Raw genomic sequence first — 26,322 nt, forward strand, 5'->3', positions numbered from 1 at the left:
CTTTACACAACTGTTCCCAAGGGAACAAATTGCTCAAGACCCCAGGCCATGGCAGCCTGAAGCCTTGTTGGCCAAACCTGGGCACCTGCGAAGACCCGGGATTTGTTTGTCCTCTGAGACTGCTCAGAAGAGCTGCAAAAATGTCTCATTCTTTCCTTGCTTCCCAGTTGTTCTTCTAATACAGGCAGCCCAGGCCCATTACTGATCTTATTCAACAACTAGCTGAAACTCTGGAGCACAGACCACAGAATATGATGAGCTGTAATTTCATTACTATGTCAGCTCTTCCTATCTCTCTGGATCGCCTTCTTTGCTGCCGTCTTGGTGAAGCTGAGGCACAAATTAAAAGCAGCGGACTTGAGATTAATGTGGTCGGAGCGGCTTTGGTGCAGGTTCATGGACAGAAGTGTCTGATAAACTCAGAGGCACCATCTCAGCTGAAGACCTCTGCCCAGTGCTCAGTGGGGCACTGTGGTATTTTCTGCAGCTAGAAGATGTTTCTTAGTTCAGCTTGCAAAACATCTATGCTGTTCCCATAAAATACCTGGCAGTATATTTCCTTTTCCCCAAGAAGTTCACCAAGAAGCTCTAACAACATACTAATATTTATATATATTAAAAAAAAAAAAAAAAAAAAAAAGATCTAAATGATTGTATTTGCAAAAGTGGGGACAGAAGGTGACTCTTTGCAGCCCTTAGGTTGTATCAGACATAAAGACAGATGGACAAATACAATTTAGAGTGTTTCAATCCTTCGAGTTCTTCCCTCATCACCCTTTGAAAGTCAGTCACATCTTCATACAGGCTCCGTGGCTGGACAGCGTGCTCCCCCTGCACGATCCCGGGTAAGGACACCCGACAGCTCTTCCCACGTGTGCTTCTCGTGTCTGTCTCAGAGCTCTTTGGGGAAGGTGATGTCTTTCCATACCTGCTCCGGGAGCAGGTATGTTCCACTTTTGCCTGAGATGCCAGTGTAATGCAAGTAACAATTGCGGCCGTGCATGAATGATTCACATCTGATTTATTATTTTTTAAGAGGTTTTCATTTTACTGCCACATTCAAGAGCATGAAAGCCAAAATAGTCCATTTTAAGGAAATGATGCATAATCATGGACCTTGCCCACCTTAGCTCTGAGCCCATCACTGAAGCCGGTTTAAATGCGTTCAGGAGATATTCCGGGGATGTTGCAGAGATGGCGGAGACTGGTACCATAATAGAAGTTGTGCTTCTGTCTCAGAGGACTTGGGGATTCTTCTGGATGTTTAGTGTTGTAGAAGGGTATACCGGGACTGTTTTGTTAGCCCAAATACTTCTGCGTATAATTATTGATTCAGTTGTTCCACTTCATTTTTTGCCTGGAAGGTGCAGAGCCAGCATGCCACATTGGAAAACCTTCGCATACATACCGGCTTCATGAGGAAACATTTTAAAGTTTCAGGTTGTTCTGAAGGACAGAATGCATCCTGAGTAACAGCTTGAATGAGAACTACAAAGCGATTTCCATAGGGCTAATAATTTAGATGATTGAATTTTACTCTCTATAAATACCTCAGATGTCCTGGGCAAGTGGTAATGCCTCTGTCAGCTTCTTTTTGCTCACTGCATCCCCTTGGCCCTTATAAGAGGAGCTCTGAAGAATGTGGCTGGGGACTGGAAAGATGTAGAGAACTCGGGCAATACCATTTTGTGAAGATAATGCACCAAAAGAACAAAACAGTCTTTTTTGCAACTTCTGTGCTCTTTTGCATTCCCTTCCTTCATCTCTGGCAGACAATTTTTTTAGATTAGCTTTTGTACTGTTTTTCTGCCTGTCTGTCAGAAACGTTTTCAGCAGTGTTAAGTCACCTTACTTTCTGTACTTTTGGCCCGTCCCGTGTCAGCCCCAGAGCTCCAGGTTTATTCTGCCCATAATCAGCTTCCGAGTCAGTCTGGGTGACCTTGCTACCTGCTGCAACCGTGTGGCTTCTGTCACAGCTTCACGTTTCTGTTTCTCCCTTCTCACCCTTCTTTGCCTCTGTAGGACCTGTTTGTCGCTACCTTTCCATAGGATTATTCCCTACAGGATGCAGCCTGGGGTGTTATTGTAGAATATTCTAACGAGGTGTGCTTAAGAAACACAGTGTGCATGTGTCCACGGGATCAGAAACACCACAGATCCTTTCTAGGCATGGCAGAGGTCAGTCCTTCGCTTGAAGGTGCTCGTGTTTAGGAAGCCTGCCCCTGCAGTCTGGCATGTCGTGCTGAGCCCCTTTCTGGAGCTCACACCACACATGTAGGTTTCTCTGTGCCATCCTTGAGCAAAAGCAGTTGCTGGGTGGGCAGCAGCACACAAGAATGATAGAAAGCAGTAAGTATGCTTTTTTAATTTTTGGAAGCGAGCGAACAACAACAAAAAACCCTTTGTCCATATGCAGTTTTTATTCCTTCAGTGTTGCCTATTTGTTTTCTTTTTATTTATCTTCTTTGTTTAAAAATGCCCTTGCAAACTTTTGCTTTGCTTCCAAGTTGGCTCATTTAGAGCGATTCCCTAAAGCTTGCCTTTTATCATGCATGGCTTTCTTGATTGTTTAAACTCTTGCTGTTCCAGTACCTAAATGTATGAGCATGGTCTTTAAATGATGGTCTCACTTTCAAATGGGAGCATTGTAAACACTTAGCAATGTGCAAGACGACTATAAAGCTTGCAAAGTGATTCAAAATCCTCTGATAGAAGCTATTATAATAGCGCCAAGCACTGTTATTAACGTCTTCAGCCTCTTTATTCTGGTTTTGCTTAAGCCTTGCCCAAGAACAATTAGCTGTTTGTTTGACCCACATTATAACATCAGCTCTCCTTTACGGTAACAGTGGAACAACTGAGAACAACACATCATCTTCAGATTTAATGGGGCAGAAGACTGCAGAGGGCCAAGCCCGTCTTGATAAAATGCCCTGAAGTCAGCAACTTTATGCAGAGATGGATCTGGCACAACGTGGTTTCCGTAGCAGTGTCTGGTTGTGACGTGGAAACACAGGACAAATATCAAGGACGTTAGAGCAGGTCTGTCATACACAACTGTTGAAGTTAGCCAGTTTTGTGGGGAGCTCAGCACCGCAGCCCCTCTTCTCTTTAGGGGTGCCAAAATTATCTTACCTCTTCTGTCATACGACACTCTGTAAATGCAATTGCCCCTTACCTTATACAAACTGCTTTTGTAGAACATAAAGAACCTGTAAATACGTTGCATTCGGAGACCCTATGGCTTCAAATGCATGTATTGGTCCAATAAATGGCATCACATTTATCTGTTTTATGCTTCTATTGAATGCAGAACACATGCTGCTAAGAAACAAAAAGGACATGCATATATTTTCAGCCATAGGACTGTGGAACCACTTGGGAAGAATATTCTTGATTGAGAACCAAAACATTCCATGATGCTTAACAAACCTGCAAATTGAAAAATCAACATCTGCCCTGCGTAGCAACATAGCAGGAGAAAGACCTATAGCCTGAAAAATTCAAAATATTCCTTAAATTATATTTCTGTGCATTTACAAAATTACTACTCTCTGAATCAAAAGTCTCAAGCTGTTTTTATCTGAGAGCATATGTTGTGTCGATAGACAATATCTCAGCCTGTAGTTGTACATGAAAAGCCCTGCTGCAGAGCATAATGGACAGTCCTTTGAACACGAAGCTGCATCTCAGTGAATGCTCTTATAACAATGTTTTAAAATAAATGATATGCATCATTAAATCACTGAGGACGACTAACTCAATTGTAGACAAACCACAACTCCTGCAATCACAGCTACAGCTCCTATCTGAATATTTCAGTTTTCACCTGAGCAGCCAATGGAGGCGAGTGAAGCACAGCCCGCGTTCAAACAGATGAAGGCACTGCTCTAAAAGAAACGGAGAGAAACCTGTGATTATGTAGTTACCGTAATGCTGGCTGCTTGCTTAATGGCTGCATGGGATTTTTTTGGCGGTTCCCTTATTTACATATCACAGACATGTCTTTAGAAAGTTACTTTAAATAATTTATTAGATTGATCTTTTCAAACTGCTGCTCGGGCTAGGTGTCAGTAGGAAAACTTATTTTAACTTATGTAAGGGGTTGTGCCTGAGTAGGGCATTTACCTGCCTCACTGCTGATATTCTAAAAATACCTCCATGTCCATACTATTATCCATTCTTCACGTCCAATTGCTCTGTTATGGTAATAGTCAGAAGCACACCATGTAGTAATTACTTACAGCTGACTTAAGAAAAGAATATTCAACTCCCCCACTGTTCCACTAGAAGGTCTTTATGCACTATTAACTCATTCCTGTTTATTAATACTCTACTGGTAATTCTGGCTGCTGCTTTTTAGGTTTGTAATAGGAGGACTATTAAACAGCAATTATTGACCATATGGGTTGGTGAATATTTGTGGTGGCGGTTGTTTTTTTTGTTGCTGTTGTTTTTTATCCTTTTAAGTTGTTTTTAAGGAGCCACATCACAATATAGTGGCGCAACTTTACATCTGCCTGGGATTAACAGTTTTGGCAGCGTTCCCCACCTCGGAAATGCAAATTCCATATTTCAGAAATATCAGCTGAAGCTGTGAAAATACAGAACAATTTAAAAAACATGAAAACACTGTGCCAGACAAAGTGAAAATCTTTGTCTTTTTTTTTTTTTTTTTTCTTCCTTCCCAGCAGTATATGGTTTGATCTTCTTTCTTGTCTATCTGTCTGTTTCTCTCTCTTCAGTATTTTTTTTTCAGTTTTTGGGTCTTGTCCTAGAATTTAGAAATGGCCAAGTGTAAATTTCAAACTAACAAAACTACTTCCAGAGCAGTGCGAATTATTTCACTTTGAAGAAGTAGACGTCCACCCCCCTCAGTACGCTTGCCTAGCAAAAAGATTCAGGAGAGACAAAATTACAGCAATTATCTCTCAAATAGCTGGGCTGAAAGAACAGGCTTCCCCCTTTTCCTCCGCTGTCTTTTTTTTTTTTTTTTGGTCATCCTAAGTGCAGTCCCTGCCCCTGCCAGCAGCACTGGCTGTCACAGGGCAGGTCTACAGCGACGGCTCTGCCTTTGGGTGCCCTCCTTTGCCACAGGTTTGGAGGGAGCCCATCGCCGGCTGAAGTTTTGGTGCCCACTTCCATTATGGTGAAAAAATAAAGCATCCGAGAGTGGGGTGGAAGAGGGTATGAGGATTTCACAGGGAAAGAAGATGGAGCAGCAGTGAGGAAGCATGAGAGAAGCAGAGAATGTGGAATACAAAAAGAAAAAAAAAAAAAAAAAAGAGAGAAAAAAAAAAAAGAATGAATTCTGGAAAAAGTGTGCCCTGGCTGCAGCAGGCAGCACACAAGACTTCCATTTCAGGCCCCGTTACTTCTTTTATTTCTTTTCCCTTAGGCACAGGCTGATTATGTACATAGACTGGAGGAGAGGTTGCTGGGATCTCCAGTCAAAGATAAGGGAGATGCGCTTCGGGTTTCTGCTGCCTCTGCCAGCGTTTGTCGATGGCCTGGCGTGAGTCTTCCCTCAAGTTGCATCTCTGGGGTTGATCTGGTGGTTGAGTTAATTTTCAGCACAAAACCACTGTCCTACAAGCATTTTGCAAACATGTTCTTATTTCTAAGTACTCTTTGGGATGGTCTCCAGTGCTTGTAATACTGTTTTTACACTTTCTCAATTCTCCTGCTTGGGTTGTGAGCGTTAGCTGTGTCAGTGTGGTCTCGTGAGCTGATGACCAGTAACAGCTCCATTTAGACACAGCTGTGGGCAAAGTTGTTTCTGATGGTCATTGCATCATTCAGAAATCTCCACAATACTGAAATAACTAATGGAAGAAAAATCATTTTAGAATTTGAAATTTATCTTTCTGCTAACAAAATGCTTTCTCTGTTGCCCTATTATAAGTTTGCACCTGTCATCTTTTTTTTCCTTTTTCTTCTTTTCTTCATTTTCTTTTTTCTCTTTTTTTTTTTTTTTTTCTTTCTTCCTTTTAAGTTGAAATGCTTTATTGGACTAAGGAAACAAATTAGAGACAATGGCTAGGTATGATTTGTCACTGAAAGAGTTTCTAACTTAGCTCAAAAACGAACAAGTTACATTCTCACCATTTACTTTTTGACCTGTCAAGTTACAGGGGTCTTTAGTGCAATCACATAGATGCCAGCCTTATGCAGGCATGAAAACGTGCTAATGCCATGCTAAAAATAATTACATTTAAAAAAAATCTGTCCAGCTTCTGAGCTGTTAAAAGCAAAATAGGGGTTTTATTCCGTTTACACCTCTCACACCAGAGTGCCAAACTGTCACTCATTCTAAAAATAAGCATCGTGTCGTGGAGCCTTTTGTTCTGTGTCGCTGCCCGACTTTTCATTACAAAATTCCCGCGTGGTGTGTTACACCAAAAGCGTCCTCTCTTTCAACGGTTCTTGCTTGGAAGGTGTGTACTTCTTCACAGAAGCTGGTGCCTCCAGCGTAGGGGCTGGATGTTGTAGAGGCTCTTTTTTTTTTTTTTTTTTTCCCAGATGGCAAAGCTGGGAGAGGAGGAACCGAATTGACATTTCTTGGTAGCGAAGCACAGAGGGGTGTAGGGTGGGAGGTCCTTGCTCGTGGACTTTGCCGTGCACTAGCTGTGCGGTGCTGTGGGAGGTACCTGCTGCCTGATGTTCGGTGGAGGGCTGAAGGGATAAACCTCTGAACCCCACAAAGAGAGCTCACTTTGCATCAGTTGGATGGCTTGATTCTCTCAGCCCTAACTTAAACCTGCCCTGAAATAGTCAATTATATTCTAGTGAGAAAATGTTCAGAAATCATATTTTTACAAGGTAAAATTACAGGTTAAAACTGACAATGCTGCTGATGTGTAGCTTAGTCAATCTGGTAAATTAGTAAAGCATGATATTCTTAGAGAAAGTGGAGGGTAGCAACAATCCCTGAACATGCTTAAAGAAAAACGTGTGAGTGATTCAGCTCTTCTCGCTGTTGCAGGGAAGAGATTAGAGGTGCACCACTTTGTCAGTTCATCTCCTTAACTCATAATATATTATTTATTACAAGGATTTGGTTTCTTAAGCCTGTCTTCTTTCTTTCTTTTAAGATACCGCTGACTATTTGATCTCGAGGGCTTATTTTTTATTATTATTATTATTATGTACAGGTATGTGGGGAGCGAAGGATTTTGGGCTACAGCAAAACCCAAGCTTTTTAACATATGGAGCATCAGTGTTTTCATCGTGTTTTGGCACTTTTTACACCTCATGCTGATGGTGTGATTGTGGTTGGTTCAAGTACAGCTGGGGTCCCCCATAGCCTCGCTTTGCGGGGGCTTTCTGACTCTGTTGTAATTTGTTTCTCCCTTTTCTGGTACAGCCAAGCACAAACTCTCAGCGTGAGATGTAAACTGATATGCCATCTGTATGGGAAATGGTTATGTCTCACCTTTCAAACCCGGCGCTAGCCGGGCTGCTTGTGCTGCACGTCTCCCCTCCCGCGGCCCCGTGCACAGCTCCGCCAGGCAGCTCCCTTCTCAGGGGCCCCGCGCAGCCCCGCTGGAGGATGCGGGGCGATCGCGCAGGTGCCAGAGCACAAGCGGCTCCTCCCGTTGTGCCTGAGCTACGCTGCGTCAACGAGGAGCAGGAGGTGGAAATGGACCAACAGCTACAGAGTACTCTCAATCCCCTTTTTGAGTCCTGCAGAAAGTAGCTACACATATTCCACCGGAAAATGGTTTTAATGTCAGTTACAGTATGTAAAATACATATACATATTTTTCATGGAGCGTTTCATCTTCTGACCGAGCTCACACATAAGGAGCACGTCTGAGAGAGGAATTGCCGCAGAGCACTTCTGCTGCACAAGTACAAGCCAGGCGAAGCCCCCGTGGCTGGGGCAGGACGGGAGAGTCTGACAGTGTTGCCAGAGGTGTGACTGCAGGTGTCACACCAGCTATTTAAATTGCAGATGCGCCATGACTTTTCAGGCAGTAGCACACTTACAGGAATGAGGATAATATCAGGTCTGTCGGTTAAATGGAGGATTTCATTTTCTGTGGCTAAACCTGTTGGAAGAGGAAGAGGCCTGTTATGATATTGATTTCCCCACCCCATGTTTAATATCCAAATAACATTTTACAGGAAAAAAGTAACTCCTAGTAACATCTGGCAGAGGGTAGCCATGGTTGAATCAGTTGTCTTCTTTAGCGGTTTTTTTATTTGTTTGCTTTTTTGAGGGCAGCTCTGTTTGCTCTCTCACCATCTGACACAGCACTTGTTCCTGCTCTTTACAATGGTCAGCGGGGATAAGAGCGAGCAGCGTGGGGTGTGCTGAAGGAGGAGCAGAGGAGACAGTTGCTTCAGTCTGGGACATATGGCAGTACTACTGTGACACCCTTGGAGGCTGTTAGCTAAACTGCTTAAGACACCTTGAATTCCTTTGACAGGATTTGAGTGATAACACATGTTTTGTTAAAAGAAAAAAAGATCTTATCACAAAGCAGACCCTTAAAAAAATTGTGATGACTTTAAAGAAAAAGAAAAAAAAACACTTAATAACAACTGAGCTAATGAAAATATCAACATTTAACCTTATTTAAGTTAGCTACAGTATCTTAACATGGGGCAGATGTTCTTGACATAGCTGGTGTTCCAGGGTAGATTCTTCTACTTGTCAAACATTTAAAAGCCTTTTATTTAAAAGTAAAGGAAGTCCTGTTTAAAAAAAAAAAAAAAAAAAAAAAAAGTGTTGTAAAGGCTGAAATAAATAAAACATATTAGGCAAGAATAAATTTGCTGTGTGGTTGGCAATCTGAAAGCAAAACTGTCGTGGCTTTGTTCAGTTCCCAAAAAGGTAATTGGAGTAGATTCAATTAAAAGAATTGGACTGTCCCATCACCCAAGCTTGACATAAAAATGTATAAAGAATATGAGTTGAAAATGTAGTAATAAGACATAGAAGACATATCCCCATTCATTCTTCCTCTCTGTGCCCTTCTCTCACCAGACCGTTGGTAAGAACAGAAGGAACAGATGGTGGCACCATCCTGTCTCAGCACCAAATATTGCCCTGCAGTTGTACACGGTATGACAAGCATCCCCGTGTGGAGACGCAGATACTGCTCCTGCGAAGTGTAAGTGTCCACTCTATTCCATTCCTTTGTGAGATACACGCACGTATATATATGTCTGCCTTAACTGCAATTTTCACCGAATTCCTTCTTAAATGTTGTTTTGAGGTCAGAAAGGAGTACGAGCGTTACGCTTTGCTATGGACATCCAAGTTCTGGGGTTCTTTTCCTGTGTACCATTCCACCCTTTTGTCCTTCCTTGCCCTGACTGAAATATTTTGGGTTCATTTCTTGTTATGATAGTTCTGATAAATCTCTCATAATGGTTTTGGGGTTTTGCAGCTTAACGATATCGAATCCATCCTGAGATTTATTGTCAGTTTCACTTGACCTGGGGGTCAAACCTTAAAACGTTTGGTAGGATTTGTTGCAATATCAGGGAATGATGTGAAAGTTGTTATTTGTGGTTTCTGATTATCTGTGTCTAGAAACGATAGATTTAAAAAATGAAATGATAAATAATGTTTTCTTAGGTGTTCAGAATATGATCAGTGTGTATCATGAACTTTGGTTTCTGGTCAACCTGATTTGTAGTACTCCTGATTAAATGCCACAAAGGTATCCAAAGTTTTCAGCTTTTCTAATTTCAGAATTCCTAACCAAACCAAACGACAACAGCCAGCTCCCAGTGAAGGTGTAGACTCCCACACTGGGAATCTAAGCCTCCTGGTAGTCCGTTTGCTATTCTTGGTTACTGTTCATGGACCTTGCTGAAGTGTTTGTAGACCCCTTCAGCCGGCCTGGAAACTCAGCTCTGTACAACTGCATGTGGTTGCTGAGAGGGCAGTTGCTTTATTGGAGCTGCTTGGCCAAATATTTACGGGAGAAGGGAATGGTGTTGGCGCAGGTCCTTTCTGTACAACTCTGACTGGGTTGGGTTGTTGGCTTCCTTCCTTCCCCAAGCTCCTGGTGCACATGGCAAAGTACTTGAGCTGTCCTACTGCTCTAGCTAACCAGAAGAGACAACCCCACGGCAGTGAGTGGAAGAGGTGCAGCCTAGGAAATGGTACTTGGCCCAAAACAGGCCAAAAAGTTTAGCAAGGAGAACAAGTTTCATCAGTTAAGGCAATAAAGCACAGTCCTGCAGCAAGTCAATAATGCTCAATTGACAGCCAGTCAATATTTGTACTGGATTAACTTTTCAAGGAATGTGGAGATTTCGGGGAGTTTTATGTAAACACAGTAAATAGGTTGGGACACCACAGTACATTTACAAATACCGCGTGTCAGATGAGATTACAGTCACTTCCAGGGAGCTGGATTTTTCCTACCACAAAAGAGACGTTTACCTCTTGTGAAATGAACACAGATAGAAATTTCTTGATCGTCAAATATATTCAAAACTGTAGCTGGGCAGATCTCATGGCAGTGCTTCAAAAAGACAACTTCTGTCTGAGGCCAGATTCACTCCGCTTCTGCATGTGCTGCTCCCAAGCTTTGCCAGGTAGGGACAGCATCGTGGCTGCGACTTGACGCGAGTGTTGTATGAGTAGAGAAAGACTGTATCTAGCGTCTTCCTGTATGGAAGGGACATACTCTCTTCCTCTCAAAGAGCCTCAGGGGACCCATTTCCTAGACAGGATGTCAGCTGGAAGGAGTTCAGTTCTCATGTTTGTCTTATTGGGACTGGTTTATAGTCACTTTTTTCCTTTTTCCTAGTCAGAGTAGCTTCAGAGTTTGAGGTGAAGCAGCGTATTCGCATCTCGGTGTTCTCCGAGTGTTGCTCATCTCTGAGGAGAGCCTGCCTGTCATATCAATGCACTGGGCCAAGCTCTAAGAAATGTACTCAGCGTTTGTGGTGTTTGCTCCTTAGCTGAAGGTTGTATCAACATGCATAGAGGTGACTGAAATGAGACAAAAATGTTCTAGTTCCCAACATTTGTAGTACTGGAACATCGGGCTCTGTCCGTTTGTTTACAAGTCTTGCAGCCTTTTGGTGGCATGCCTAGCACCCACTTCCAGCCGATATAAAAGCGATTTACTATTTCCAAAACCAGAATCAGAGTGGAAAAAGATTTCAAGGTGAAAGTACAGTGATTTACTCTACAGTGGCTGTTTATTTCAAGCCGTTGCCCCAGATTTCCCTGACTGTCCCCCATATGAAAAGGGAATTGAATCATCTTAAGGCTCCTAGCTCGGCAGAAGTAGCCGAAGGCAGCGGGGCCCATCCTGCCCATCCAGCACAGCCCAGCTTGGCAAAACGGCCCCAGCAAACCTGGTGTCACGGATGTGAAGCACAAGCACAGTGCTGGTGAAATCCACGGGTAACATAGCACAAAGAACCCCCCCTTGCTGAAGGGTGGATAGCTATGCTTTATTGTTATTCCTTTCATTTCTCCCACCCTCATGTTTTTTTTGTTTTGTTTTGTTTTGTTTTTTTCCTTACAAAAGGTAATTAGGCCATAAACAGAGGAGTGACAACTAATTTTATCTGCAGGAAAATTAATATTGTAAGCAACAGATAACTTTAGCTGAACAAAATTAAAAAATATATATTTTAATGGCATTTTAAAAAGACAAAACCTGGGTTTTTTCCTTCCAAACTTGTCTTCGTACCTACCTGTTTTGATAGGTGTGGAGATGCTCACTAATTTTAGTGAACAAATGTTCTGCTTCTGTGTACTTCCTGCCCCAACAGCAGGCCTTGCCGGTCTCAGCCTGCGGTACAAAGTTGCTTTTCATTTCCTTTCTCTTGTTCTCTGGTTCCTTTCAAAAAAGAAATGATCTGAGGGAAAAGACATTGCTTTTCTTACCCCTAAATTTTCATTGACATTAATAGGAGTCAGGTGGCCAAATCCCTGCACACAGCTTTGAAAATTTAAGGTTTAATGTTGTTTTTTTTTTTTTCTGGGCAGATTCTTATGTTGCTGGAGTTGTGAATCCTCTGAAAAGATATTAAATATGCAACCATACCGTGTCAGCAGTGCCTAGAGAGTTTATCTACAAAATTATCATCTACCTTCCAAATCTATAACCCTAAAATATTGATTGGTTAAAAGGTAGTGGATAAAGATTAAGACAGCACAGCAGCAGATTACCCTAATCAAATAAAAAGAGTATTAACAGAGCTGCTCACAGTCCTGGAGACGTTGGTTTGAAATACAGATGTCTTAACCAAAGTGCTATGTCTCATTTTTTGAATGCATTTTTGAATGCATTTAAATAAATTACCAAATAGAAAGAAAGCAGGGGGAAAAAAAAACACAACAACACATTTCAGACAGTAAATTTCTGTTTATAATAAAATTACTTTATGGTTTTCAGTAAATAGTTGGAACTTTGAAAGGCCTTTTCGTTGGATAGTGAGAAGTCGAGCACTGGATTCTCAGCTTAGAGAGCCCCGTAGGCACCGGTGTGATTTTCAATCTGTGGTTGCGTGCACGTACCTCAGCATGAACGCGTGCGCCGTAAAGGTCGTATTGGAGCTGGGTAGTGGCGTGTGAGCAAAGAGCGGCGTCAACGCCCCTGTTCTGCCTGAAGAGAAGAGCACTCGTTGTCAGTCTGTGTTCCGTGGTTGGGGAACAGCGTTTGCAGAGGATGGATTTCGCGTGGCGAAATTGATGGTGGTGTTTACCCCAGGGCAGGTCGGGCAGGCTGTGGGAGCAGGGCTCCGCGTAGGTGCTGAGTGCCCTGCACGGGCTGCTCCAACCCAGCATCATGGCTGGGTGCCCGGCCCCTCGCTTGGATTTGGAGCTCCAGATCCAGTAGGAAATCGACCCTGCGAGAAACCAGCACCGGTTCGACAGGATCTGAATTTATCTGGTTCAGCATTGAAGGCCATACGCTTATTAAGGTCTGGTGAGAGTAACCTACTGGGGAATGCTGCTTGGCAGGAGTGACCTTTGTCACTAATGCTCTTAGTGCATGGTGCGAATTTCTGTGCAGCCGAGGGCTGAGGTGTGGTTTCTCCTTTGGAAAGAAGTTCCCATTGAATGGCAGCTAAGCAAGGATTTAACTAATACCCCATATCCTGGGTAATTGAAGTCATGGAGGCAGAAAAAGAAAATAAGATGGGTAGTCATTAATTTTCATCAGTTATGGACAATACTGTTAAATTACCGACTCTCGTTAAAACAACGTGTCGCTGACTAATAGTATCATTTCAGCTTCCGAAATTTTTCTACCTAAAAATTTTGATTTAAAGACAAAAGATTTAAAAATGTGTGGGAAAGGTTTTGGAGGTGTAACTAAGCGGTATGGATGCCGACGTCTTTTGTTTTTGTTTTTGTTTTTGTTTTAAATAGCGCCTAATTTTAAGTCACAGTGTAAATGAGGTTTTAAAAGTTTTTAACAGTGATGTAGATAAATTTGGAATTAAAATTGAGATCTGAAATGTTGTGTTGCTCCACTTTTAAAAATAAGTTCCCTTCTCATTTGCAATTAAAATGTCTAGAATTTGCATAAAATGTGTGAAATTAGAGATAATTGAAATACAGTAGCTATAAATATGTCTACTCCGTTTGAAAAATAAATAAAATGTCCACTAAAAGGGTGCGAAAGCCGTACCCCCTTCTCTTGTTTCTCACATTTGGATCTCTGGCATTTTTCACACTTTTATAGCTAATTTTTATTGCAAAACAATATGTTAGGTTTGTAGCAGTTGTGGGAATGCAGAATAGCCCCTGGCAGCTCTGTAAAAAAAAGGAACGTTAGGAACACATTTAGGAGAATACAGCTTTCAATTTCAGCCACGCATTGATGTCGTGGAATCATATTAAGTGTGATCTAAGGAAAAAAAAAAAAAAAAAAAAAAAAAAAAAAAAGCAGATAAGAAGAAGAAAGCAAATGTTATGGGAAATACTTTAAATAAACTAATATTTCAAGTTTATAATTCTATCCTGCTCCTTATGTTTTCATAACACCCTGAGTTGTCGTGATAGAGCGTGTCTTCAAGGAGCACGGGGAGACAGAAACCCAGGCTCCTGCAGGCATCAGCCGCGTGTCTCTGGGGAGCGCCGCCTGGCCGGACCCTGCCTCTGTCCCGGGAAGGTTTTCCTTGTTTCTCCACCCTGAAAGCCGGCGCTGTTTGGCGCTTTTGCTGATGCCTGCTTCCAAGCAGGTGGGGAGAGTTGTTGCCAGCCGGCCCGCGGGCAGTGCTGGAGGTGAAGCGTCCTGCCCAGGGCAGCGCCATCCCCTTCTGCGATCCTGATCTCCTGGCCCAGTGTGTTAGCGTTCAGCTCTGTTGGCAGATCCTTGTTTTTTTGGCTGCGGAGCAAAATGCTACTGCTGCGCGACCAAGTTGGCACAAGGAACTGTATCTTTCACAGATAATAGAACTGGAAAGACAGACCTCTACCATATTGTCAAATTATCCCTTATTAGCGTGTGCGCTTGTGAACGTCTGCCACCGGAGTGGAGGTGAATCGCATGCACACATCGTAACAACGTTTCTCCAACTCCAGTCTTGGAACTCGGAGAAATATTATTCAAATAATACCCCATGCATCTTTTTTTAGTGAAATTGCACTGTGATGTCCTGTCATTTTCGATCCCGTGCAGTGTTTCTGTTACTGGGGAACACCAATCAACTTCAGAAGAGCTGCTTTGGTGTAGAAATGGGCAGCTATTCAACTCCTGTGCATCCAACACAAATACCCAGCGCAATTTGATGTAATTCACACAAAACTGAATTGGAAGGCATAGGTGAAGGTTACCGCACTGATCTAGCAGTGCTCCCCATCCTGTAATATAATTTCTGGAAACCCTCTTTTTCTGGAGGAGTTCCTCGCGGAGGGAAATAGGCCAAAACAGAAGAGTTTCCATGCAGGTAGTACCCTGTGGATGACGGAAAGTCAGCAGGTTATTTTAACTCTGGTGGCTCCTTCAGTAGCTCCTGCCTGTTCCCTGCTGCAGCAGGCTTATGAGAAATTCTGTGGTACCTGAGCTTGGGAATTTGTTTCTCGACCCACCCCAAACACCCCTCCATGTATTTTTCTTAAGTCTCCATGTCGGAGGCATTGATGTGTACTGAACCCAGTTAGGTGCCTCGCTTCAAATTTCACAATTTCTGATCCGGGGACAAGAGTTACGAGGAGGAGACAGATTTCCAGGATGCATTTGAGGAGTGCTGAAATGTTAATGCATTAAGACTGAAACGGTGGGATTTAAACCGCTGCGTTGAGTAGCATGTAGTACAGAGTGAGATTGATCCCAGAAAAGTGCCGGCGAGGTTGTGTCTCATACAGGCCTAGCCACTATGGAGTCATTCTTCAGAGACAGACCAAGCGACAGAAGAACCACAGCCTTACCTGCAAGGTGCCTTTTCATGCACGCTTTTTTCTCTCCTTTTAAGTTGTCCTCAAGGAAAAATAAGAGCAAAAAGTCCCTGTGCTTCTCACTGCACATCTACAGCACTTCATAAATAATAGTAGCTGTTTTAAAAGCAGGGGATAGGCAGAGGGTTACAATGGATGAAAGCTAGTTAGTGAGTTAGCTAGATAAATGCTTAAAAGACCAGCAGCAAAGATAATCCTGCATTTATTTCCGGGGTATTCACCAGCTGACCCTTTTCTGGCTTTCACGATCTGTGCTTCTTGAGTCAAGTAAGGGCTGTGCAGAAACCTGAAAAACAAAGCTGCAAATCTGGGGTATTCCCAGAATTTGTGGTTGTCCCTCCTTTGGCTCATCGCGCTCATTTCTGAGCATCTGCCGGCTCTCCCGTCCTGTGCGGAGTGGCACTGTGAGTGATCCGTTGCAGAGGCTGTTCCTGGCACAGACAGAGGCTGGTTCGCTCTAAACTTCCTGAGTGACATGTGCAAAATTGATCATTTCAAGAGCCTTTTGTATAACACAAAACTTCAAGCAGAGAACCCAAGGCATTTCCTTTCATCAACCTGGTTCTAATTTGATCAAAGCACTAAAAAATTCAACCCGCCTTATTTCCTGTCCAGTTCTTTTACACTTTACAGCACATTATATATCAATCTCATATCCCTGAATTTTAAGAAGCAACCCGTTATATAATTGGATCAACAGTTGCCAATCACTCCAGCACAGCACTGCATTATTACTAAGCAGACTATAATTTTGAAGCTCTTTTTTATTATGCGTATGACTATATTATCACTGTATACATATTAGGACAGCTGAATGAGCCCCTTAAGGAAAATAAGGGTTCAAATAACATTGACAGGGTAGATAGACTAACAGAACTGAGGATTCACCCCTGTTATAACCGTATTGCCTTATGGCACATTTTCAGGAGAAAGAAAAAGAACAGTAGCTGTGTGCTTTCTATTAACCCTGCCAGCAAATCAGAATACTGTAACAGTGGTGAAGCTGACCATCTTTGTATGCTTAAGCAAATTAAAAATCAAGTCTGTTTTCAGGTCTCAAATTTAATGGTTCACATACAAATTTTGCATTATCTAGGACTTGAAATCCCATTCCTTCTCTCCCCAGACTCCCTCCCTGTAGACACATGCACTCACAAAAGTTCAGAACAAAGCCATTCTGGCTTCTGCATGTGCACCGTGCCACCCTCGTTCATTGTGCAATCGTCATTTGCATCTGACAGGAGCCAGCACTATTTCATTCCAGTAATTCATACAATTACGTAAGATTGTTAAAAATGTTAAGTAAATAATATTTTTCCTCTCCTAAGCTTGAGATGTTAGTGTTCTTTGAAAGACCTTGAATCTCGTCTCAGTAGTATCTCCATAAATAAAAGTGAGTGACAGCCTTTTAGAAAACTCCATGTTTTATACCATTAATTCACAGATAAGCATTGTAAGTCAAATAAGCATTTAATTCCCAATAGCCTGAATATTTCAATACCTTGTAGCAAACAAATAAATAGAATGTACACAATGGCATACAAATTATGGAAAATATTCCATAGAGTTGACATATGAACTCATAACCTCTTAGGTAAAGGTGAATGACTATTAATGTAATTTCATTATTGTAAGGACCTCCCTCTTTTTTTTTTTTTTTTGGTTCACATGCAATTCATTTGTATGCATTAGCTTGAAAGAATTAAACCTGCAAATCATAACTTAGGCAGCAATAATAATAATCACCATTATATAAAGATAACAGTATGATTTCTTCTGTTTTTGCCAGTCTAAACTCAGACATTTAATGGTACATACCTGTTTCTGTTTTTTGAGTTATTTTTTTATGTCTCTCTCAATGTATACACACAAAGACCTGGATACTTGTTTTTATTTATGTATGCTTTATGTACATAAATGCGTTTACAGTATAGACATTAAAAATATTAATTGTTTTACATATATGCAGGGAGAGACACAGGCACACAGCGAAGCATACATGTGTAAAAACAGAACATCTCTCCTCAGCAGTCTGATTCTGTGCCCTGCAGGACTTCACCAGGAAAAACTCAGGAGCAAAATGCATCTTGCTCTAATTAAAATTGCCCATTAATTTTCAGACAAAGTGATAAGATTCAGGTGAGGAGATGCCTGCATTCAGAATTCTGTGGGTTTTTCAGAAAAAGATCCTGACTTTTTTTTTTTTTTTTTGGCTGGTCAGTATTCCTTTCATGTTGTAGTTATTTAAACCTCAAATCAGAATAGGTGCATAGCCCTTCATACCAGTGTGTGTTGTACACAGGCTGATAAAATGAAGTAAGTGTGCTTATCACTTTTGAAGCCTGTTTTACAGAACTGTATTTTTTCTTTAGCAATTCATGCTGTGTTTTTAAGTAATGCGATAAAACCACTTCCCCATCTTCCTGGATAAAATTGATTGTTTCAGGAGGAGCATGGTCATCTTCACCTGCTTGTTGCATTTTCTTTAAAAACAAAACAAAACAAATAATCACACACACGAAAACCAAACCCACATGTGGTTTAATAGCAAGTATGTTTGTAAGCATGTGCATGCAGACAGAACTGAATATATATCTTATGCTGCATATTGTGTAATCCACAGAAACATGCTCTGCCTCCTCTTCCTCGCCCCACCACCCATCCCTGGGATAACAGGAGAATTGAAATTCCCATTTTCAGACCCACTGCAGATTAATATGGTTCAACATAGATACTTATTTCTCTGATAGTTTCCCATGCATCTTCACAGTGAAGTTGAGAGAAATTACTACAGCAGAACGCGTAAAGCAGATGTTATCCCATTAATTAGCTCTGGACCTGAGCAGGCTCAAGACTTTCCCATTTTCAGGCCGATAGGAATTGGTCCCAGTGAGCGTGCTCCATATCCACATTTAGTATCATCTCATAAACAGCACTGGAAACACAGCAGGCCCTTGATGAAGATACATTAGCTTATTTCTAATTTAAAGTTATGTTGCTTAACCTTAATGTAATTGGTCACTGGTGACCAACTGTTTGTATAGCGAGTTGATGACCAAAGAGATGTAATAAATTATAAAACTTACTGCTTAAATAGAAGGAACGACTGTTCTGTTAAAAGCCTTGCCTGTAATAATGGTAAAATAATTACACCTCAAACAGAAGAGCCTTGGATCTGATAAAGCTAACAAAGTCTTTCAGATGAAGGTGTTTTCAACCCGCTTTAAAGGACATGTATAAAATACTTTCTTCTCTCAGAGCAGTGTCTTACATTGGCTGAATTGTCAACTTGCAAAGCTCGGCCTAATATTGATTAAAAATAAATTGGTAAAGCAAGATACCTTCTTTTTCCGGGGTTGCGTGGATTAAAGTAATTAACCAATTTCTGTGGTTAACAAGAAACAAAAGAAATTTGCACAAATAATTATGTTCTGTGCATCAATTCAAAGTCAGTGCTAGACATGTTTTAGAAAAGGGTTGATTAGCTGGTAGAATAACTGGGATAATAATCAACTATGGAAGGAAGTAATTGACACAACTTTAATGTTTAATAATGAATAGCATGCCAGGGGCAAAATAAAGGGAAATCTGCTTTCTGAGAACCAGGCCAGACCTAAAATTTCTTCAGCCAAATATAGCAATTACTTGAGACTCCTGAACTGCTTCTGTGGTCTTGTGGCAAAGTAACAGGTGTAGTTAAATTGAAAGCACACAAGTGCCTGTATTAAATCTAGTAGTTTCTATATGCTGCAATTTAATTTCAAGCCTTTTCCCCGCTGAAGACTTAACGGTTGATTTTAGAAATGCAGAAACGTAAGGAACACCTACTCTTCTATGTCTGTTTTTCGTTTTTCAAACTGCATTATATTAACAAACTGTTCATTAAATCAATAAGAGTGAGGAAGAAGTGTATGATTTGCTTGTCTCAGAGGCGATAATTTCTCTCTCTAAATATTTGCGTTTAAAATTTGGGCTACCTCCAAATGCCGTAACTTCACAATAAAGAAATCGAGTTTATTTTTTTTAATTCTCATATTTCATTTCTTACAAGGACCTTCCAATAATTTAAACTATTTACAGTGCCTCAAAGATCATTATTTCCCCATGACTCCTCAGAGAAATATTGGAGCCACTCTATTTATTGCTGACATTAGATTTACCTTTGAAGACTGGTTTACAAAATGGAGACATTAGGATGTGAAAGTTATTATTTTTTTTCACACTGCTTGGAATGCTAAGTTTTTGTGTTTGCTGTATTAGAGTAAACATTGCTATAGCTACTCAGTTTGTTATGGAAACTTGAAAAGCAGATGCATTAAAGTATTTTGTTTTTAAAAACACACAGTTCTTTATAAGAAAAAATATAAATACTATTTGGTGGCTTGTCACGAGTGTATATTTAAAAACAACCTACCCCCCAAACCAATGAATAAAAATGCATTTTGGTATTCTAAATGGTGGAAGAGAATTGCTCAACCAATGCAAAAGCAGGTGGGGTAACACATCCTGATTCTTGTAATTGAGGCTGTAAAGAAAGATGAGAGAGATGTGCACTGTTTGTGTCGCCGTAGTTGTGATCTGTGAAAATAACTTCAGAACAGCCTTTCTTAATATTAAAATGACTCTGTTGCTGTTCAACTAAAAATCAATACAGCTCACAATTTTAATAAGGAACATGAATCTGAAAATGTGTTTAGTATCAGGTTATATAAACACACCCTAATGAGATACTATAAAATCCATCACATTAAAGGCTGGTTCCTACAAGGTATATTAGCTAAAAATGTTCAATATATTAGGTCAGTGTACAACACTACACATAATAAAGCAGGTCTGTCAAGGCAAGATGCATGTTTTGCCCCTTAAAACTGTTATGTTTTGCACATTTTACAAGGTTCTTTGAATACATGAATAAGATAAGTTATTCCCATCTCTTTCTTAAGCAATCTCAGAAATGGCTGTGACCTGAAATTGGAAATCTTGTAAACACCCATCCGAAGAAAATGTGTGCAGTTCTGTCTTAAAGAGATGGTACATGTTTAATTATCCCAACTTCTTCTAGGAGAATACTATTAACATACACATTAGCATCGTCCCATTGGTTCCTCCTGCTGCTCCACCTTAGGGGCAGCAATAGGAGCTAATCTTATTGCTCCCATGCGCATAATAATGAAATTTTGTCTTGTCTCTAAGGCAGTGTTCTTTGGTCTAAAGTACAGCAGGAAACATTTCTTTTTTTAGAAAATTCCTGACCAACTCATTTAAAAAAGATTTTAAAAATTAAAATTCTTCCTATGTGAATACCAGAGCCGGCAGAACACATTGCTTTGACTTGCGAAGCAAAATTAAGCAATTGTGCAAATAAATTGCTCTGTATTCACATATAGAATACAGTATACGGTAGCTATGGGTGTATTCAGCTCTTTGAAAAATTGGAAGCAGTGGATTTTATGTTATTTTTTCTTGCACTGTCCATATAGGCTATTCTCAAAGAATAACATAGGAACAAACAAAAAGATATGGTTTTAATATAAAATACCTCTGCCTTTTTCTTGCAGTGTTCTACAGGCTATAATGGGGAAAGGGAAAAAAAAAAAAAAAACACAGGCAAAAAATACATGTGAATTCAAGGCTACTGAATTAAGGGAGGTTGTACCAACATTTCCCCCACTGTACATTATTTGTATTCAAGGTTTTTGAAATGACATTGTAATCTGATGATGCACCAGCCTATTATATTGTCTAGCAGGACAAATATCCTTGCGTTTTCTCTGTAGAACTAACACAATTTTTCCATGTCAGAGGTGCATAATATCCTGGCGGTCATAAGGAATGATGCTATTAATCCTCTTGGGCAATCTCCAGGTCTGATTATTAGGGAAATAAATTTGCATGCTGCATATGAGCTAGGTGAATCACCGAGAGCACAAATTATATTTCCTGACAGCAAGTTAGAGAATGGAGCCACATCGCTTTTTTATCTTTTTTTTTTTTTTTTTCCTCTGAAAGCTATAGAATTTCAATTCATTACATGAGATTGGTTAGAATTCAAGTCTCTTTTTAAGTTGATATTAAGTTGAGTCTGTTATCTCTGTGAAGGCTAGTAGGTTCCCCTGAGTATCCACCTAATCACTACTTAAAAAAATCGAAACGTATAGTTAGTGTCATGATTTAGGTACCAGAGCTACTTTATTTATCAGTGTGGAGTGAGATAATTTCAATTTGAGGCTCTGTAGCCCTCATGAATTTAACCGTCTTGAAAGCTTTTTTTCCTCTCTCTCTCTTTCTCTCTCTGCCCCTTTCTCCCCCCCTTTTAGTGTGCATATTGTAATAACGGTTATTCTGGGCACCTGTTTCGCTGTTCTCCATGCATTTTTCAGGCTGCTTTATTTATCATATCGTATATTTCATTGTATGTTTTGAAGATTTTTGGGTGAAACGCTATTTGGATTTCAGTTAAGAAATTTGGCTATGTTCTCTGTGCCAGCAGCACTGCCAGGCATTTCTGCTTTTCATATCAGTGATGAATGTATTTTTATTATTTTTACCGTTTGGCATCTGAGCAACCTTTTTGCATTATTAAATCTGAACAGGGAGAATGATAGCAAGTGAGAGGAGAATAAATGGCTCTATGTCCTGATGTATTAATTAAGCAGACATTTATTATAATCAGGGTTTTATAGATGTTGTAAAAAGGTATTTTTTTCTTCCATGATATACATCCACGTGCGGTAACTTTTTTGAGCTGTTTTGGAGGTTGCCAGGTTTAATAGATTTCTCTCTGAAATCCTGATCATTAGTGCTGTACTTTACATGCAGACAACAACCACGACCGAGCCCTGGAGTAGTGAGTGAGTGTAGATGGATCCAGCTCGGCGTCGAGTGAGGAGTGTCTCGATTAAAGGTGGGCTCTATAAATCCATCTGGATCAGCTGCAGCCTTGAGTCTGGGGGATTCTGAAATGTCTCCCGCTACTCAGTGGAGCTGAGCAAAGGCTGAAGACATAGAAACCTCGGCACTGGTCAGACTGGCGTGACTGAAACAACAAGAGACAGGTAATATAGCTGATAATGCCAGATCTGAAATGTTCTTAATCATTTACTTATTCATGAACTACAAGCAACAGTACTAAAGGAAGGGGATACATCTCTGACTCACGATTTCACGTGTTGCCAAATATACAGCAAAGGAAGCACTTTTAATCATCTTACATGAAATCTATTTAGGATTTGTCTATTCTCTCATCCGTTACGTTTCTTTATGCTTCCTGAGCATAGCTGGTGCCATTTCTTTTCAGAACAAAGGCCCTTTTGTTTGTTTTCTTTTTGTTTGTTTTATTAATTTCTTCTCAGCATATGGGTTGTGCTTATTCACAGACAGGAAGTATTTCCCACATTTAGGAAAAGGAAATAGCCTTTGGAGAAAATTCAAAGAAAGTCCATTGGGGAGTGACTTGCCTGTTCAGAGTGTTATTTCCTATTCCTGAATAGAAACATCAGACTTATTTTTGGCATCAAATGGCAGTGCTGCTATAAACACTAGCCTCTTTAATTCCCATCTCGCAGCGGACATTTATTCTAGGAACAGAGGGTATTTGTTGCTCTCCTGAAATGGGAATGGGCGGTAAAAGAAGGAAAGTTTTAACAAAACTGCCAAATTGCCTTTCTTCTGTTGTCTGTGACCTAGCCAAGACCACACTGATACTCCCGAGCCCCAGCTATGAAAACGAGAGGCCATTTAAATGTGAGCTGTCTGTGATTTGGGGAGTTGTCTTCTCGGTATCCACCAGCAGAGCCATGGCCACCGCAGGGCTGCCTTTTCTCAGGCTGCTGAGAAGGAGGCTGGCAGCAAAATGATGGGTATTTTAATGGGCACTTCTTTGGGGGCGAGGGAGGGGTAGCAAGCCTGAGCATAAGGCCATTTATGTCTTCATAAATTGTAATAAATACATAAGATCAGCTGGTGTTATTGCAGAGAGAATGGAGTATAACGATGTCTAGTCTGGCTGCTTCTCTGCAGTAGTAAATCCAGACCGTGTACGGGTGAGGATTGGTGGAAAGGGCAGGGTAGTGAGAGTCACAAATGAACCAAAGGGTGTCAGCTAGGAAAGCTTTTATTTCAAACTTTATCTTCTACTGCCCCTCATCATCACACAGTGAAAATACTCTCCTGAAAATAGAAGAGATGAGTTTTGAACTTGAGCAGACACATAAAAAAAAAAAAAAAAAAAAAAAAAAAAAAGATTAAAACCGGTAGTTTCTCTGAAAAAAAAAAAAAAAAAAAAAGGTGGAGCGCATCAGTTGTTGGCTTTCTCCTTGTCTATTAATTCCCACAGTCCGTCTGGATCTTAAACCTCGCGTCTAGCAGATCTCTGCAAGCTCGCCAGGGAAGGCTGCTTCCATCAATCGTGCCTATGTGTCTGTGTTGTCACGCGGCCGGGTGTGCCACTGTGTCAGGATTTAGCAGGGCAGCTTCTGCTGCTGCAGTGTCTAAAAGGATGCAAAAATCCAAGTGTTTTGCCGACCGTAGCTTTCACCTTCGTTATGGAGAGCTTTTCCTGGATGTTCATAAGCTTAATCCAAATACGTGTAACACAAAGCATGTACAGTGTTGATCCCAGGGGGGCTGTTGCTCACCTCTTAGGAACACGAGCAACCTTTATAACTTGTGGAACTCTACCTTGAAATGGGCTGCTTTGCTTGAGAAAAACAAGTACAGTGTCTAAATGTCTGTGTCTTCGCTTAAACTTTCAGCTGTCAGTCTGTAGTTGATAAAATTGGAGGTTTAGTAGGATGAAAAACCAGAAAGCAGTGTAAAACCCAGCAATAATGAGACGTGGTTTGTCTTCTGCCCTCCTTACGGTTGGTTTGAGGAGGTGGGGGTGCTGGGCTCGGGGACGGGCAGCTCTCCGGGCTGCTGCTTCGGGGCAGTGCGCACACAGCTCAGCGCTGCACTGACAGCGCTTGTGGATGCGTCCGGAGAAGAAAAGTGAAAGAGAATAGGGGGAAAACCAAAAGAAAAAAAAAAAATAAAGCCCCAAACCAGCCCCAAGCAAATGACAAAAGCCCTTAACCTGGGATATAACCCCGGGATAGAGGTGACAGAGGGAAAAGGCTTGTTGTGGCCGTGCCACTACCCGCAGTCATCTGTGGCCGAAGGCTCCTGCTTGCGTTCTGGGCGACCACTGTGTGCCATCAGCTTCTGCTCAGTGACCTGTCAGAGCAAAGAAGGAATTTCGCATGGCCTGAAAAACTGACAGAACAGTTCACCTTTCGGGGAAATGTAATATTTTCTGATAAGGAGCTTATGTTAGTTTTCTTAGTAAATAGCCTGAAAGCATTTCTGTCTGTGGCATTTCTGGATGTGATAAGTTGAAGGAAACATCCTTGACCATGACTTAACAAAACAGGCCATTTGTTTCATGGGGTAGCTGTTTCAAGAAATGTAAATAAATGGCAACTTAAGGATGATATAAAATAAACGATCACAGAGACAGCCCAGAGCTGCATTGTTTCAGAAAACACAAGGCACTATTTATGGAGCTGTAAACAGAGGAGTGTGTTTATTATTGCACTTGGAATTAAATCAGAAAGGCAGAAAGCTGAAGTTTGGGGAAAGATTAGGCCAAATTTGAGTTCCTTGTGTTGGGTTACAGCGGGCAGTGCGTGTTGGTTTTGTAACAGAACAGGCTTTTTGTGAGGGCGATGTGCCTGTCTTGCAGGCCCTAATTCTACCATTTATTTTGCTACCTCCTTGACAGGAATGAAGCTGCAGGGGAGATGATGAGCACGGCTGGGGCCACAAAATGTCCGGTTTTCATACTACGTGCAGGTGTTAAGAATTTTGGAAGTGTACATTTGCAGACAAGCACGCCTTTGTGGAAGCAGGTCCCGGCCAGAGCGGGGCAGCCCACCCTCCGTGGCCTTGCCCACGGCTGGAACCCGAGGTCGCCCCACGGCGCCGGCTGAGCCGGCTTTTGGGGCTGGGCTTCCTCCAGGGGGGCTTTGGGTGCTTCTCTTACAGGTGGTACCTGGCTCTTGGAGGCCCACGATGGGGTTAAATAGCATTATTGGCGACAGCCCACCACTTGGTTTAATAACACCGTGGTCTTATTAACAATCTGGGTAATTGTTACGGCAGTGTTTCCGCAAGTCTTACCTGTGCTGTACGTGCCCCTTCAAGGAAACATGCCTGCCTCATCTAATACCGTGTTATAAACTGCGTTACACACCCTTCAAATTGAAAATGCCTTTCCCCCCACTGTTTTACCGGTATTCCTAAACTATTACGCTGCATTTAAAAATGAATTGTGTGCAATGACATTAGAGAAGGGGTTAGGTTTTCTGAGCTGCTACCAGTGACATATGACTGTGGTGACAGACAGTCAGCAGTATTCAAACAATTAATCTGAAAAAGCAGCAGACTTCAATGTGGAGTTTAGGAGGAGGCTGAGCAGCTACATATTTACAAAAGGGATGTCACTGAACCGTCTTTCTACCCAGGGATAGCCTATGGCTACTTAATACTTTTAAACCAGTAGTGGAAGGATTAAATACACCTGAAGTCAGGTCTTTGAGGCCATTTCCCTCTTGTGCTTTCTTTTTCTTACTTGAGCTGCACTTCAGCAGATATTTTTTTTTTGATGGGCTATGAGAAAGGGTGGATATTCTGATACCTTTTATTAGAATTGCACAGAAGTAGGAGAATCCTCGCAGAGACGCAGGCTCCTTTTTGTGTTGCCTTTGAAAAGTTAACACGTGAGGCTACGCAAGAAGCAGACACTGCGGTGGAGGAGGAGGGATATGGTAATAAAGGTGATAGCGATACCTTAATTTAACAAATATGCAGTGCTAATTATGTAAACATGTGAGAACTCTAAAATCTTCTCATCATGGGTGTCACACAATTGAAATATTTTACAGCCTAAT

This window comes from Netta rufina, assembly GCF_964035555.1.
Source record: "Netta rufina genome assembly, chromosome: 3".
Classification (NCBI taxonomy): domain Eukaryota; kingdom Metazoa; phylum Chordata; class Aves; order Anseriformes; family Anatidae; genus Netta; species Netta rufina.